Below are 13408 nucleotides of genomic sequence, written 5' to 3'. Positions count from 1 at the left end.
ATCCTTTTCAAGTATCAGAGATACTTCTGCAGCACCCATAACCATCTCTATCAAGAGTACATTGTGGGGAGGGGGCCCCTGTAGGAGTTTAGTTATGCCACTGAGCATGTCCTAGTTTTGTCTTTTTGCAGATCTGTGATTGCAGATGACGTGCGGGCATGTTTTTTTTAAAGATCAGTGCTTGTGGACAGTAAAAACCACTACAGCCGTGTGCAGGAGGTCTTACTCACCACACCAGTTTCCACCTGCTGCTCCTTACTTCCTGCTCAATCACTGCTATGTTATTTCCAGCATGTGAAGACGACGCAAAAGCAGCAGGGGACCCAGCAATCCCCAAAATGGCAGTGGTGGGAGATGATTGACCCAATCTGCACCTTTTTTCAAAAAAGTTATCTTGCTGGATCACCCTTTTAACTATGTCCTTGCTAGTAAACAGATTGAAAAATAAAAATAAGGTAATGTCATGTGGTCAATGAACTAAAAATAAAGCTCTATATTAATGTGTTATTGATTTCTGTTTCCATGCCTAGGAGAAAAAGCTGACGCAAGTGTAATGGGTCTAAAGAGTATTGAAATTCACGGAATAGTGGCCATGAAGATCACAGGGCTCTGTCCTATGATATTATGGGTGAAAAGCTTGCAGTTGCACCCAAGCCCTGGGACCTGAGAAGGCCCAATTACTGTTTTACAACATAGGAAGATACCTTTATTTAAAATTTCTGTGGGGTTCCCTTTTAAAGATTTTGCATTAAACTGGTTGCAGTCGCAGTGGATTCGACAGCAAGGACAACTCGTTGCGATGTACAGTACTAGCAGAGTGAATGAGATTGAAACAAATCTCATCCGTATGCTATAAAAAAATCGCACAGAGCAAATTTATGGAGTTTTGATATGTGGCATGTGGCACCCCCTCGACTGTACATGTCTATAAAAGATTACACTATTAAATGTACCCAAAATATAGCGATGGGCTGTACCGGAGGCGTGGCTATGCCTTTAAAAGCTCAGCTGACTGGCACGCACACCAGCAGAATCCATAGTACCGCGTCCTACCATCAAGGGTGCGGGAAGAGCAGTTTTTACTGCAAATTCATCCGGTTTTCCTTATCGTACTATACCTCCTGATGAGCTATGTCCTTCCATAGCGAAACGCGTTGAGGAAGGCACTTAGATCAGTGTGGGAGGGACAGGAAAGTTATGCTATAGGACTAGTGGCGTAACTAGGAATGGCGGGGCCCCGTGGCAAACTTTTAGCATGGGACCCCCCTCCAACCAACACCGACGCCAAAGACCTCGACTGACCCCCTCCTCTGCACTCTATTATGTCCCTTAGTAAGCCCTGCACACAGTATTATGTCCATTAGTGGCCCCTGCACACAGTATTATTCCCCATAGTGTCCCCTGCACACAGCATTATGTCCCTTAGTGTCCTCTGCACACAGTATTATCCCCCATAGTGTCCCCTGCACACAGTATTATGTCCCACTGTGGACACCCATAAACAATTATTATACTCTGGGGTCTTTTCAGACCCCAGAGTATAATAATCGGAGACCCGGGGGAATAAAAACATTAAAAAAAACAGTTGCTTACCTGTCCCCCGTCTCCTATGCTGTCGGCCGCCGCTCTCGTCCTTCAGGATCTGGCAGGATCATGGATAGGTAAGTAACAGTATTTTTTACGTTCCCTTACCTCTCCCAGTCCGCCGATCATTATACTCGGGGGTCTGCAAAGACCCCCGAGTATAATGATAGTATTTGTGGGGCCCGCGGTGTCACTTGCCAATCCAGGCCCTACCAGGAACGGCAAGTAAATAGGGCCCGTAATGGCCTATTAAAAAAAAACAAAAAAACGCAGCGGTAGCGGCTGTCACCGGGCCCCCTAATGGCCCGGGCCCTGTGGCAGCTGCCTCCACTCCCTCTACGGTAGTTACGCCCCTGTATAGGACTACAATAACGCTACATCTATGCTATTTGGTCTATGACATACAGTAGTGTTACATCTACGCTATATGTATGCTACTTGGTCCGGGAATACATTGGATTCAGGCCACATTAACTCCATATTCACGCCATCTGTTCTATGTCATAGTGCTATATGTATGCTATTTGGTCCGTGAATACACTAGACCTGGACTTAATACGAAGGCCATATAGTGTATTGGAATAACTAGCCAGATCTTCAGTTGAAGGTATATACTGAGGGTCTACAGCAATATACCCTATATCTAAAAATCATTTGATAAGGGTTTCTTTCGCCTCCCCACATGCTATATCACCTTAATTAAGATATCCAGGTGATATTTGATTTATGACCTCAATTATATGAGCTCATACTACCAGGAAAACAGAATATATGGGAGAATCATATTATTAGTGCTTAGACTTCAACCAGGCAGAGCACTGCATTGTGAAATTCCCTCATATTACGTATTTTATCTTGGGCACTTGTTTTCATTATATTTTTATTAGATTAGATATCATTAAATTAAATGGTATGTTTTATTTTACTCCTTCGGTGACACCTTTCCATCACGTGCCACGAGCCGACAACAGGGCGGTAGGGACAGGTGAGTATGGCTTTTTATCTTTTACACCCACCCTAGCTACCCCACTGGTTGCTCAAAATCCTGGACAGCCCCTTTAAGCAATTCTCTGACATATTTGTCAGCACTATCAGAGGTGACTATATACTTTATATGCCCATTAAGAATAAAGAGTCTACAATGATGAGGACAGATCACCATAGGCTGATGGTACTAATGCTACATAACAGCTATGACCTCACAGTGTAAATCCTAACTGAAATCCTTGTCTACAATTTACAGTACTGTGATCTATATGATAAGGGAAGATGATATGTGGCCGACTGAGAACTATACAGTAAATTATTCACCCCCGTCATCTACACAAATTCTAGTACTGTCACATTCCCTTATCAAAGATGGCGGCTGCAGCCTCCTTGGTGGGAGGGCCTGTAATCTTCCGGGAAGAGAAGGGGCAGGTAGTGTAACGTATGGTAGGAAGTCCCGGACTGTGTGAATGGTGGGAAACATAAAAGTTAAGCCGCAGCTAATGTTATCTAGACTCGGGTAAGTGATCTAATACTAGTGGGCGCTACCAAGTGTAGCGGGGGGGGGGGGGGGAGGCTGGTATAACAAGAGCTCTACATATAGTATACAGTGCTGGCACCAGCCGGGTCATCACCTGCTATACTGCAGAGATGTCCAGACCTGTCCCTGCACCTTGTCTGTGATATACTGTATTACTACAAATTGAAGCTCTACATTCATACAAGAACTACAACTACCAGCATGCCTTATACCACAGAGATGTGCAGACTTGTCCCTGCACCTTGTTTGTATTGTCAGTGATGTATAATAGCTTATACTACTGCGATCTGGGGCTCTACAGTCATACAAGGGACTACAGCTATCAGTTGTCAGTGCATGCTGGGACTTGTAGTCTTACATTTGAGGGGATACAGGTTGTGGACCCCTTCATATTAAATTTTATCTTCAATTTATTCTGAACTTGTAGTCCCATGTATGGGGAAGCCTGGGGTTAGATCCTTAGATATTTTGGCCACATTCACACATGCAGGTTCTTTGTAGACATTTCTTGTGATTATGTGAAGGCCAAGATACATGGCTGTGTGCAGGAAATACAGTCCTGGCCCAGCCACATGTTGTCTAAACTGAACTCATGACGGCGTAATAACTTGTGATACTGGAACTTCCAGAATGACTGCAAATCTGTTGTCCTCTGTTCACACAATGTTCTGAAGTTGAAGTCCTTATGTCCTCAGTCTCTGCAGTAAGGGGAGTTAGAAGGTCCCTATAAACATTACATGGTCCCACTAAAGGTCGCGGCTTTGTCTGCCACTAATATAATGCATATAGTCAGATTAAAGGGGTTCTTCAGAATTCAAGTTTGTATGGGCTATTCTAGCATAGGGCATAAATATCTGACTGTTGGGGCATGGTTTATAGCAGCCTTCCCCAAAGTGGTCAGCTCTACTTTGTCTACTTATGGTGCTTTACATTTGAGGGTTCACATACAGTACACAAAATGTACAAACAGATATAATACTAACAATAATTACTGGCACAGTGGGGTAGAGGGCCCTGTCCGTGAGGGCTTACAATCTATGAGGGAAGAGACTGTTCAGATGGTGTTGTGGTGACAGTAGTGTTGCTGGAGGTTGTAGGCCTGTATTCCTCTTCATCCGTGCCAGGATAAGTCCGTTCCATTGTATTATTCTGGTGTCCAGAAAGTGATATGACTTCTATATGTAAAGACCATTTCTCTTTATCTATATGTCTTCAGATTCTTTTCTTCTGTAGCCCTTATTTTTTTAATTACTTTAGGCAGCTTTTTTTTTTTTTGTTGCAGATTTTGCTGCTGGTTTCTGAGCCAAAGCCAGGATCGGATTGAGCAGAAGGTAGAAGAGCTTCCTATATAATTCCCAAAAGTCCTCTGTTTTCCTGATCAGTAGTGGTCTGAGCATTTGCACCTTCACTGATCTGCAAGTTATCCATGGTATAGGTTCGGGTTTGGTGGGAAAACCCTTTTAGGCTAAGGCCCCATGGGACGATCCGCAGCACTTAGGGTGCATTCACATGGAGTAAAGTGCCGCGTGACCTGGCATGTATACGCCATGTGAGATTTTGAGTGCCGTATATGCTCCCATTGATTTCAATGGAATTTAGTCTCGTATACGCCACGTTATTTTGTGGCCGCAAAATAACGCAGTGTATACGATCCAGGCTCCCATTGAATTCAATGGGAGCGTATACGGCACCCAAAATCTCACACGGCATATACGTGCCAGGTCACGCGGCACGTTACTCCGTGTGAATGCACCCTAAAGTTTTACGGGGAAAAACGCGGGGGGAACGCATCGCAGTTTTTCCCGCAGCGCTTTGAACAGAAAGTTCGTGGAGTTTTCCTCTGTAGAATTTCTGTTACAATTATATCTATAGGAAAGCCACTGGTGTTTCTGTAGATATAACTGACATGTCTGCACTGCGGTTTTAATTGCAAAGTGGGCATGTGATTCGCATGAATCCCATCCACTTTGCAATTACTGTAAAATGCTGCAATTTTTTTCTGCGGCGTTTCCAGCCTGTGGGACCCCGGCCTTAGGCTAAGGCCCCACATTGCAGAAACACAGCTTCTTTTGTTGCAGATGTTTTTTAACCAAAGCCAGGAGTGGATTGAGCAGAAGGCAGAAGTATAAGAGATTCCTATATATTTTCCATTCCCTCTAGCCATTTTTGGTTTTGGCTCAAAAAAAAACGCAGCAAAATCTGCAACAAAAGAAGCTGCGTTTCCGCAACATGGGGTCTTAACCTAAGGCGAGGTTTTGCTATGTGTTTTTTTTTTTTTTTGTTTTATTTTTACACCCAAAGCCAGTAGTGTATTGAGCAGAAGGTAGTAGTTTAAGAGCTTCCTATATATTTCCCTTTCTTGGCTTTGGCTCAAAAAAAAGAAAAGAAAGAAAATCAGCAAAATCTGCAAAAAAAAAAAAAAAAAAAAAGCTGCATTTCCGCACTGTGGGGCCTCAGCTTTACAGAGAACCTGTTAAGGTGATTTAGGACACTAAAGCACACACAGGGTGTTATGGACAGAGGTTTCGGTGTCATAGTGCAATTTGTGGCCGCATTAAAAAAAAAAATCTTTATAGTCTCAGTGGACTCCTCTCAGGTGCTCCCGGCATCTGCCCTGTTCTTTGGTGAAGTCAAAGATGTACACCTCAGCTCCATTGTCAACATGCCAAGGTCCTACGCATGCGCACAGAATTTGAGGTGGTTTGGTATTATGGAACCATTGTAGGGAATTGTTCATCAGCCCTCTGGCTCTTAGTACTACAGATTTATCAGCCAACAGTGTAAGGAATTTATCAGTATTGAGGCATGGCGTGCTGGTCTTAATATTGAGAACACTGGTATACTGGCACAGTATTGTAAGCGGCCATTTTCTCGTGGCCTGTGGGTATGCGCAGTCTGCTCTTCCCGAGATCTAGAAGTTACAAGCCACCGCCGGAAGAAGAGGATGAAGATGACGCTACTGACGAAGATGGAGGCGGCGCTGGAGAGAGTTCTCTTGCAGCATTGGGGATGCCCCCAGTGCTGCAAGAGAGCTAATTTGCATACCGAGAAAAAACTGGATTGTAGGCGAACGGCGGTACGGAGAAGACGACGAAAGGTAGGAGAAAAATAGCCTTTCTTAAGGCTATTCCGACGTGGTACCTAGGAAAAATTGTGTGACTGATAAGATCCCATCAATCAATAAGGTTAAGCCTTATTGACTGATGAGCTATCCTTAGGATCCTTTCCAAGGAGCGCTGCTGCCACTTCAAACTGGTGACTTGCGATGGTTAAAGGTGTCAGACCCCCCACAGATCAGCTGCTTGACATGGCCACTCTACTTCATGTTACAGTTGGGGGCCTGTGATGTATGAAGAAGTAAGCTTGGCTCTAGCACTAGACAAAGTGCGTTACCGTGCTCTTGCAGCTAAGGCTTACGTTCACATCTGCATTGGGGGCTCCTTTACATATTCCATTATAAATGGCTCAGTGGATAGCACTTCAGCCCTGAAATGCTGGACAACAAGGACAACATCTGCAAGGAGTTTGTATGTTCTCCCGGTATTGGCATGGGTTTACTCCGGGTACTCCGGTTTCCACCCATACTCCAAACACATACCGATAGATAGTTTAGATTGTAAGCCCTATATGGGATAATGACCGACAATGTCTGTAAAGGGTTGCGGAATATGATGGCGCTATACAAGCAAGCTAAATAAAATTGGAGACAAAGTAGTGCAACAAGAAAAATGAGGGACACCATGATAGAAACCTTATGGGTGCCATTATAGCCAATGGGGGCTGCTGGACGTTGTTTGTGTCCATCATATGATAGATCCGACACTGCGATCATTTTCAGTCTTCTGCTCATTTGCTGGAATATAATAAGATGGATATCAAAATCTGTGAACTGAGCCCCTACATCAGCAGGGAGGAAGTAAAGTACTGAAGTAATTCAAGTTTCCTACCTTATATTGAAATGAATAGAGTGTGATGCCTTCAAGTAAATGAGAAAGCCAAACATCATATGACATTATTATTGTAATTCTAGATTAGAATTTGTTCTTATACACATTCTATGTGGCTTTTCAGTAGATCATTAAACGTATGCTTTAAATACTTTTCCCATGTTTACCTTTTAACATGGATCCCACAGTTAAAGCTATAACACCATTCATGACTACAGAATTGTCTTCTGATCTTCCATTAATCCTAAGTCATTGATTTTCTCGCTAGGCTTTGATCTGTATTGATGGCTTGGTCTATTATTAATATTCTTGGATTCATTCAGACTTATTCAGAAGTCTTTTCCAGTAAAGACAAAGTGTAGACTTGTAACTGAAAAAAATATAGATTTACCATCAAGATTTCAGCAAGCTAAAAAAGATGTTATTGGCAGCATTCTAGTCATGTTCAAAAGTAGAAAAAGAGGAGCATTGACATATTCACTTGGATATAGAAACATGGCAACTATCCCAAAAAATACCGCCAGGTTGCTTTAATAGAGAAATGAGAAAAAGGATTGGGTGTGTTGAAGTCCAACATGCCCGAGCTTTCTTTCCCATTACATCTACTTTTGGGGTCGATTCGGCATATCCCTTACCTATTAGCCATCCGGCTGGTCCTGCCAAAAGCAGTGGGTTGGCACCTAAAGTCCTTACGGTTGACTATATTTGTGCTGGTGCAGATAAGGAGTATTTCTATATTGAAGAGAACAGGAAAGCAAAGTAGTTTGCCGTGGTTTATTGCTTTTTAGTAAGTGGATGGTCTGAAACTCTGAAATCTTAAGTGGACCATTAATCCTCCAGATCGGAGTTAATTGCATCAGTAATAATGTCTGTGAAAAATCTACTACTTAAAGGGCAGTTCCAGTTACAACTAATATTGACAGAGTTGTGACAGGGAAAATAAATAGGAATGTGGTTTTGGGGGGAAAAAAAGATCTGGATTTAATTCCCAATTCAGTATGTAAGGCCCGGTTCACATTTGCGTTCGAGGAGTCCACTTGGGGGCCCCCGAACGGAAACCTATACGCATTAAAAAGTGGTTACTTAAGGAAACCTGCGGACCCCATAGACATTTAATGAGGTCCGTGTGGTTTCCATATGAAACATCCAGAGAGAAAAGTGCTGCTTATCCGTATTCCGCACATAAACGTGTTTGCATTGCATCAGTAAAGTCTTCCACAATCACGAATCTTGTATGATTCCTTACACTGGTCTGTGCCACAATTGCTGCTAAATATAGGACATGACTCAGAATTTCAGGACCCCTTCCTGGACATAGAAATGTAGGGGCCAGCACTTTTATGCGCAATTGCGTGTAAAATTATGGTTGTGTGCATTCTATTTGTGTTCACACAGCTTTTGTGTCCGCACGATTGCAAGGGGAGTCTGGATTGAGTAGAAAGGAGAAGTATAAGAGCTTCCCTTATATTTTCCATTCTTTTTCTAACCTCTCCTGGGTTTGGCTCAAAAAACTGCAGCAAATTCTGCAACAACAAAAAATTTTTGCTTTTCTGCAATGTGGGGCCTTAGCTTTAGATAGGTTTGTATTTTATTCCTTTGTGCCCTAGTACATACTGTATGTATTACAGTGATTGAGCCTCCTAGTAATAATGTCATCAAATATTTAAAAATATGGTGAAAAAAAACGCGCTACAAAAACAATACAAAAAATTTTTCCCATGAGAAATAGTTTTATGTCGCGATGAATGAAAATAAAACAAAACATGCACCTATTTGGTATCACTGCATCTGTCACAGCCCAGTCTATTAACAACCATGGTTTTTAACCCATTGGGTAAATTCCTTTAAAAGAAAAAAAAAAAGCCTAAATCACTATTTTTTGCTCGTCTTACTTCCCAAAAAAAGTAATAATAAAAAAAAATCAGTTGGAATAGGTACTCATTAGTTACAGACGTATAGGGGCTTATTATTATTATTGTTGTTGTTAGTTTGGTGCCTGATATGCTATTTAGGCTCTGCACTGTCAGGAGGGTGGAATCAAGAAGGAGCAGACAAGGGGTGTGATTCTGACACTGGCCACCTCTGATTGGAGCTTTGAATCACGCCCCCTGCCTGACACCGCCCTTCTGACATTACAGAGCTTAAAGGGGCTCTATCAGCAAAATTATGCTGATAGAGCCCCACATACAGTATGTGTGAATAGCCTTTTAAAAGGCTATTCAGGCACCGCTAATGTTATTTCAAACCCCCCCCCCCCCCCGTTTTAAAATAAAACCATAAAAACATATATGCAAATTATACTTATCGTGCACGGTGGGTGGTCATGCACGGTCCGATGTCATCTTCTGGCATGCCTTCCTCTTCTTTCTTCTTCTTTCGGCGACACCCTCCGGTCCTGGCTCTTCTCCGGGTTCATCGTCCTCTTCTTCCGGCGTTATTGGTTCAAATCCGGTGCACGTGCCGAATCGCTTGCCTCAAGGACGCGAGCGTACTGCTATTGAGAAAAATGGCGCAAGAGCGTGTACAGTTGCGCTCTGGAGGGAGCGATACTGCGCACATACCGGATTTGAACTAATCTGAAAGAAGAGGAAGGCGTGCCAGAAGATGACGTTGGATAGTGCATGACCACCCACCGTGCCCGATAAGTATAATTTGCATATCGGCAAGTAAAGATGTATAATTTGCATACATGTTTTTATGGTTTTATTTTAAAACGGGGTGTGTGTGTGTTAAAATAACATTAGTGGTGCCGGAATAGCTTTTTTAAAGGCTATTCACGCATATTTGGGGCTCTTACAGTGTAGTTTTGCTGATAGAGCCCCTTTAAATAGCACATCAGGCACCAAAACTAACTGGCTTGTTGCTCAGCAACGGTGTGGCCTACAGAGAAAATTCCAACTGCACTGGAATCATTGGAGCAGAGTCTATAAACAGATGCTAGGAACTGGAATAGTTGGAGGTGGAGAAAGGTCCCCTTTAAGTAATATGCATATAAGACTGCATTGGTGTAAAAGAGAAACATGCTCTAGTGCCACCTTTTGGAAGGTAGCCCTCTTTAGATTAATACCTGGTTAAAAAAAAACAAACCTAAGAGCGTAATCTGGGAATAATAGCCAAGCTGAATGACTCCTCCAAAAGGAAGATGAACTTCCAAAAGATGGCGCTAGAGCACGTTCCTGCTATATGTGCCCCATAATGGTACCAAGTAAAAAATCAACTTGTTATGCAAAAAATACAAGTCCTCACACAACTCCATAGATAAAAAAAAACCTATGGCTTAGAAGATGTCTACCCTATTTTTAACAAAATTAGTAAAACAATAATAATAAAACTAATTTTAAAAAACCCTATACGTATTTGGTATTGCCGTAACTGTGCTGACCTGCAGAATAAAGTTAACATATTACATATGCTCCATGGTCAGAGGTGCAAAAAATTGTTGCAGAATTTTATATTTTTTGCAGGACATTGTACTATGTCCAGACCCAAACCTTTGGGGCATCGTTTACCTGGCACAGAATCCTTTTAAGATTCCTGGCTTATCAGATAAGCCTTGGTTAGCCTTGGCGTGATCTGCTATATATCCAGGGTTGTCATACGAGTACCATGTTTTCTTAACCTGAGAGTTGGATCGCTTTCATGGTTCTCATACTTCCACTTGAGTTTGCGAGATAAACTTTGTCATGTTTGTATTTTAATATTTCATCTCATGTTCCACAAAAGCCTCCAAAGTCAGAGTTCGCAGAGTCAAGTACAACTCCTGTAGGAGTACAGTCACTTTCCTGGCATTGAAACATAGGATACGTCTGTTTACTAAAACACGTAGGGCAGCACTTACCACGAGCGGATTGTTTAACTCTTCTGCTCAGGTTGGCTTTTCTTCAACTCGATATTTTATGGCTTTGTTTTTGTGTAGTGACACGGGAATGCTATTTTTGTCTTTTGTATTTGGTTCCCATCTGTTATTTAGTGCATAACCTTTTGTGCGTTTTCCTTTACATGTCCCTGGACCACTTTAGTTGATACCTACAACGTTCCTGTGCAGACCTGGTGTTCTGAGTCGGGTAGGCTTTGAAGTTAAAGGGAAACACTTGTAAAAACAGAAGTTTCCATTGTAATTTTTCTTTACGGAGTCTGTCTTCGGGGCGCAAGACGTGGCTGCCAGATGCCACTTATTTATTCACACCATCAGCACTTCTTGTCCTTGCTGAAGGCCTTAAGAATATGGCGGCAATTATCCAGTGCTGAATCAGAGCTTTCTTGAGATGCTGCTGCATTGAAGATGAACATCGCCCTTTTAGCAGCACATGGACGGCAGATGTATACTTTGTTATATGTTGCCGGTTTATATAACTGGATTTATTCCATATTTTAGGGATTGTTCACTAGTTTGTTTTTGCCTTGTACATATCTATATATTTTGCCATTACTGTGTAGATTGTCTGGACGATGGACTGTAATGCCATATGGAACCGCCATGACAGGCTGTGGCGATGCTTCATCTTGGCTGTTATTTATAGGATGAGGTATGGGTAGTGGGACAGCCCCAGATAGTGCCTGGTCCTGTTGGGACGATATACGTGGGGACTCTAATAAGTGGCACTACCATGCTGTGACAAGTAGCTGCTGGGGGCAGCATTTAGGAGAAGATGAAGGGGATGCTTCGAGCCAATAAAGTGCAGGTTGGAGCTGCTGTTGGCCTCAGTTAGTTCGAGAGCCAATCCCATCTGGAAAAATATGAGGTGCCAAAAGGTCTGGAATTGGGAGCGGTGGCGGACTGGACACTGGGAGTGGTTTGCCCATTGGAGAGATTGATGGTGTACTAAAGAGTGGTTTTAGGCATAGGGTTACCTGGTTTGTTTGTGCTGGTCTTTGGAGAAGAAGGGTATGACTGCTTCACTATGAGAGGCCTAGCTGTCATAGGAGCTACCTGGAACCTACTAGTATACCCCACCCTACAAAATAGCCCCTTGGGAAATGCCTAGGCTCACTGTTTCACATTGTTCCCTTTTGCATTGAAGTCCCTTTTCAGATTTTCCATGGCAAATTCTGTCAGATTTAGTGCTATAAATGGTGCAAAATAGACTCCCTTTGTAAGTCATGAGGTTTTGTCGAACATGTGAACGTAGCCCTACCTGAAGATTTGTATTACTATATTTTTTTCTCTTATTTGTATTTGTAGCAATTTGTATGTTTTTGGTTTTCGGTTGGTGCCATGCTAACGCTTCATACCTTTGGGTGGCAGAGGTAGCAGGCGTGGGACCCCACTGGTAAATGTTATTGGTGTGGATGCTCCTTTAAATATTAAATCCTTTTTTTTTTGCTGTAGTATCCTATAGCTCAGAAGGACCTCTATCCATTAAAGCTTCATATTATTCTGTCATTGGATGGCCTAGCTTGGATTCTTATCATTACATCATTATTACCTAGCAAAGCTATCATTATGAGAGCTGGAGATCAGATTAAAGGATGTTATTGAGGCAGGGAAATAAAGCAACGTAATATTGCCGTTGAGATATAAATTACCAGCATTAAATGGAACATCAATAAGTTGCTCCGTCTTGTACTCTGATGCTTGGTTAAAAAGCAAGTATATAAAAACCTTGTAATATCTATGAATACAGATCTGCAATTCTTTTTGCAGTACAAGACAAGTACAATTGTCCTGCTAGGTGGGCATTCTCTACTGCCTAGGACTGTAAAGACCACCTCCAGTGTACTTGGAATTCTATATGTGGCCTCCACAATTCCTGACCAATCCTGATTGAGGGTATTAACTCCCCCCCCCCCCCCAACCCCTGTGCCATTTTCCCCCCTCGCACACTCATTTCAGAGTGTACTGCATGTCGGGATCACGGGAGCCATACATTGATCAAAATATTGGACATTACCCAAGATTATATGGATTAAACTTAGATCTTCTGCCACAAAAATAGACACCATACACAGTTCTGTACACTGAAAATAACTGTGACTAAAATATTTTTTTGCATTCTTCAAAGTTTTAGATATTTGTAAAGGTATTAAAACATAAGAAAAACTAGAAAAAAAATTGGTATTGCTTCTATTGTGTTGACATGAAGAATTTTAAAGAGGACATTTCACGTCCTGGGAATACATGTGGTGTAATACACTGCTAGAAAGCGGACTGTGCCCTGAATTCGGCTTTCCCGTTCTGTGCCCCCGGTGAAGAGCTATCAGTGCCAGTACCGTAGCTCTTCACTGTCAGAATGGCGTTTCTAATAGAGGTGAGCGAGTACTGTTCGGATCAGCCGATCCGAACAGCACGCTTGCATAGAAATGAATGGACGTAGCCGGCACGCGGGCGGTTAAGCGGCCGGCCGCCGTC

The 13408-nt window shown here is 42.5% G+C and overlaps 1 protein-coding gene across 1 annotated transcript in view; it reads left to right on the top strand.

Annotated features, from left to right (window-relative positions):
- The first annotated feature begins 3006 nt into the window (after positions 1-3006).
- The window catches only part of POLK (DNA polymerase kappa), a 55799-nt gene continuing 45397 nt past the window's right edge, over positions 3007-13408 (top strand). The window contains exon 1 of the mRNA XM_075262416.1: positions 3007-3091. The gene's annotated coding sequence lies outside the window, so the exon portion shown is untranslated. The remainder of the gene's footprint in view (positions 3092-13408) is intronic.

This window comes from Leptodactylus fuscus, chromosome 1 (genome assembly GCF_031893055.1).
Source record: "Leptodactylus fuscus isolate aLepFus1 chromosome 1, aLepFus1.hap2, whole genome shotgun sequence".
Lineage (NCBI taxonomy): Eukaryota > Metazoa > Chordata > Amphibia > Anura > Leptodactylidae > Leptodactylus > Leptodactylus fuscus.
The sequence above is the reverse complement of the archived record's forward strand: the minus strand, read 5'-3'. Positions and strand labels throughout refer to the sequence as shown.